Source organism: Tenrec ecaudatus, chromosome 2 (assembly GCF_050624435.1).
Source record: "Tenrec ecaudatus isolate mTenEca1 chromosome 2, mTenEca1.hap1, whole genome shotgun sequence".
NCBI lineage: Eukaryota > Metazoa > Chordata > Mammalia > Afrosoricida > Tenrecidae > Tenrec > Tenrec ecaudatus.
In genome coordinates, this window is record NC_134531.1 from 45,460,474 (window position 1) to 45,464,703 (window position 4,230).

Consider the following 4,230-nt stretch of genomic DNA (forward strand, 5'->3'; position numbering starts at 1 on the left):
TGGAGAACTGAGGAATTGCAGCAGTTGGAAAAATATTAATTTATAAAATAATGAATTTGTCATAGAGGAATTATGACTCTCTCTCTCTCTCTCTCTCTCTCTCTCTCTCTCTATTTCTCAAACAAAAATAGAAAAATTTGAAAGTGATACATTTCAATTGGCTATCATTAACCCCGATGCAACTTAAAGCACCCCTACTCACCTCAGAATGCATGGGCAATCTCCTTATGAGTTAGTAATTCAATATTAGGCATATTTTAGTTGCATTATGTAATATATACACAAATAATGCTTTAGATTCAATGTTCTCTTTTTGATATTCCATGGCAGGTTGGAACTATTCATTCTTACCCGATATTTCCTTCCATGTCCCCCTTTGTTGAAGCTACTCAACTGTAGTGTGTTTATGTCCTTCAGCGAGGAAAGAATTTGCAAAAAGAAATACAGGGACTGGGGAGACAGAAAACAAGTGTTCCAATGCCCACACTGTGGCAGAGTCAACACCATGGATAGGTTTGTGGCTCTGAGGACAGAAAGGACCTTTATTCTGATTCTGAAGTGAGACTTTGGAGAAGCAGCAAGGCTTAAGCCAAAGAACAGATATACCCTGTGCATGAACAGACAAGGCTGTAGACCACATCTTCAGAGACAGGCCACAGCCCTGGTGTGTCCGCCTAGCGGTGCCTAGACCCAGGAATCAAACAGTGAGGCACATAAGACCTGAACTGAAGTAGTGTAAAAGGTCAAGCCAAATTTCAGTTCTATTTCCTTTACATTTACCTTTTTGTGAACTAAGATTTGCATACTGATATTTTCACAATAATAAATCGTCCATTTACAATGGCACCCTCCAGCCATATGGTGTTAGGGGGTTAGCAGAGGAGCTAAGAACATGAAGTCTGACTTCAAATCCTATTTCTACTACCTTAATTCCCAAATATAATTAATATAGCACTTACCTCCTAAAGTTACTATATGGTTTAAATAAGTCAATAGCTGCACAATCTATGTACTTGATACAATAAGTCCATCATACAGACACATAGACATCTGAACTACTTAAGCTCAAGGCTGGAGCAAATGTTACACTAACATCACGAGAGGAGCGAGCAGAGTGTGTCTGACATTCCACCGTGGTATTCCACAAAGCACTGATCCTTAAAAGCTCTTGTTCACTGTCACTATAATTTTATCAGATTATATGCTCACAATGAACCAGAAGTTCACATTTTACAGGAATAGTTTAGAGAAATGTGTCTTATTATTATCTGCATTTATGCAGTGATTATAATCACTATAATATGCATTGTATAGTGATTATAGAAATTTTAGAAAATAAAAAGGTTCAGAGAGAAAAACAATTAAACAACAACATGCACAAACAACCACTGTTAAGAGTTTGATAGCTCTCCATATACACACTTTACAAAATTGTGGTAATGAGGTAAGTAGTAGATCACTATTCTAAGATGTATATATAATTGTATACCATTCTTTTCCAATTACCAGTAAAGATAATGTTTTCGTATTTTCTGCTTAAGATTTTATTTTCAGTCGATTTAAACGAATATTTATCAGTATAACTCGACCATCAAAAATTACATTCTTTTTATCTCAGTTTGGACAAATAATGCAAAATTGCTTATCAAGCCTTCCCATTTGATAATTAGAGGATAGTTTCTTCTAAAGAGTGATTTTAATGTTCTTATCCTCATTTCTAACTGGAACATAACTGTTTATTTGGGTTAATTTCCCCATTATTCTAAATTTAATGAATATCTCAACAATAACAAAATCACAAAAATAGCTACTACTTCGAAATTAAAGTATAATATTGTAAAAGGTTATATGAGACTGCCACCTGCTGGCTACCCATGAAATTGCACAGAGGAATTGTTCCACTGCTATTATAAAACAAGGTAAGAGGAGCTTCCAAACTTCTTTGTGAGATCAGACTTATCTTCATCTCTTTTTCGAGCTTTCAACCTATATTTACTTTCCTTAAAAGAATAATTTTTATGTTAATCATTTTTGTCTTACTTTTTTTACTTTCAAAATTATGGGTCATGATTTCTAGTAGGGCTTTTTGCTTTTGGTTTTTTTTTCAATAAACAGATTATACCTCATAATTTAAATTTAGGAGACCTGGTAGCATTCTGAGTAAATTTGGGGGATGGAAGCCACAGGTCAGGGATCCAAAGCCACCACCCACTCCATTGGGAAAAGATGGGGTTGTCTGCTCCCATCCAAATTTCAAATCTTAGAAATTCTAAGGACCCAGCACAAGTCTGCTTAAGTCCTATGGAGTCTGTGTGAAGTTGAATGAACTCTAAAGCAGAGGATTTACTTAAATTTTATTTAAGTTATCATAGGGCATTATTTTCAATTAAGTGTAACTATAAATGCCCTTTTTATGTTTCTTGTAAAGTAATTTAACAACTTTAACAAAGGGCTATATTTTTTTTCCGGAGAACTATTTATTCAATACATTTCATTTTTCTCTTAAAATTTTTCTATCTTACATGATTCTTCCCTGGAGCTAAATTAGGAATTTGCAGTTTTCTCATAATAAACACTACAGTGTTCTCATAAACTGCATTCTCTGATTTTCTTGTCAGCCTGCTTCAAGGAAATCCACGTATTTAAGATGCTTCCTCGCAGTTTGGCCCACACCAAATGATTGTTCAAGCCAAAGATCTGAGCAGCAAAATGAGCTGATCCTTCTGGAGAAAGTATAGTCGAACAGCCGAGACCACTGGGTAGCCGAAGAGAAGACCACACATCCTGAGCTCCCCAGTCTGGTGTGAGGGGAGGACAGCTGATATGCAGTGTTACCAGACAGCACTGGTCCCAAGCCATTGCTCCTGCCGGCTACCGCCACAAAGACAGTAGGAATGCCATCCCCTTCATACTCAGCTTTAATCCTCAGAGTGTCATCTGGGCCCTTATAGGCAGACGTTACTCGAAGTTCACATGGGATGCCAAAATTTCCACAAGCATTCCTGATTTTTTCGCAGTGATGGCGGTCAGAGGTCGAGCCCATCAATACTACAACCCTTCACTGACTCTGATTTCAGAAGCAGCTCTACTCTTTCTGCAACCCACTCAAAATTTTTCTTGACCATCTTCAGCCCATCAGGAGTTACTTCTTTGAGGTCACAATAGGACTGTTTGTCCTTCTGTTGACTTCGATCTCCGGATGGCCAGAGTCTCCAGGAATCATTGTCAATAACATCAGCAAGAATAATTTCTTTGGTGGTTACATCAACACCAAATTCAATCTTCATGTCAACCAATGTACAGTTCTGGGGCAGCCAAGCCTTTTCCAGTATTTCAAAAATGGCCTGTGTGGCATGACTCATGATACCCACTTCGGTCTGACCTATCTCAATTCCAGCAAAGCAAAATTTGGCAGCAATTAGCTGCTCCTCAGACCACTGTGGGTCATTATTGGCATCATCCTTGAAAAACATCTCCACTTTGGGTGGGTAAAACTTGTAGCCTTCCTTGACGCCAGGGTTCCTTTTGAGAAAAGAACCAGTTGCTATTCTTCTACATACTCACTCAATGGGAATCATTTCACACCGCGGAGCAATGAAAGCCATTTCCCCCCATGTCTTGGTGAAAGCAGTTTTGATACCTGCATCCTGTAACAACTGAAAATACAACTGGTGATTTTATTGGAAATCGCAACTTTGCCTTCTAGGTGGCTCTTTCTAGCTGCATTCCCTGCTGTAATCTGGTCCTTGGACTGCAGGAGGACTTTCCCTGGGTGATGGACCAGCTCATAGACTTTTGTTTTCCCGACATAGAGCTTTGGACCAAGGACCACCACCTCAGAGGCCGCCATTATCTTGAGGAGGCCAGGGGCTGCGACTGCGTGAAGTGGAGAAGCTGGAATCTGTAAGGGAAAAGCAAGGCTGTATATTTTTAATATTTCCTTGCTTCTCCCTCCCATATCAGTCCAACCTGTGTTTGTCTACTCTGTCTACCACGTGCACCTTCTGGTGCGTCACCACTGTGGTAGGATTGTGTTTACAACAGGATTCACCGTTGATGCCTTTGAGTCGTGCACTTCTCTTGGGATCTTCCCTTGCCCTCATTGATTTTTGCTAACCTTCTTCTTCTTAACATATTACCTGTCCTTTCACGCAAGTTAACACGTAACTATGCCCTAGCCCCAAAAGTGTCCGTTCATGCCCTTCCGCACCTGGTAACCATAAAGGAATA

General features: G+C 39.1%; 1 pseudogene; it reads right to left on the reverse strand.

Annotated features, from left to right (window-relative positions):
* Positions 1-2,472: 2,472 nt before the first annotated feature.
* On the reverse strand, positions 2,473-3,874 carry LOC142440770 (bifunctional phosphoribosylaminoimidazole carboxylase/phosphoribosylaminoimidazole succinocarboxamide synthetase pseudogene; annotated as a pseudogene).
* Positions 3,875-4,230: the final 356 nt, after the last annotated feature.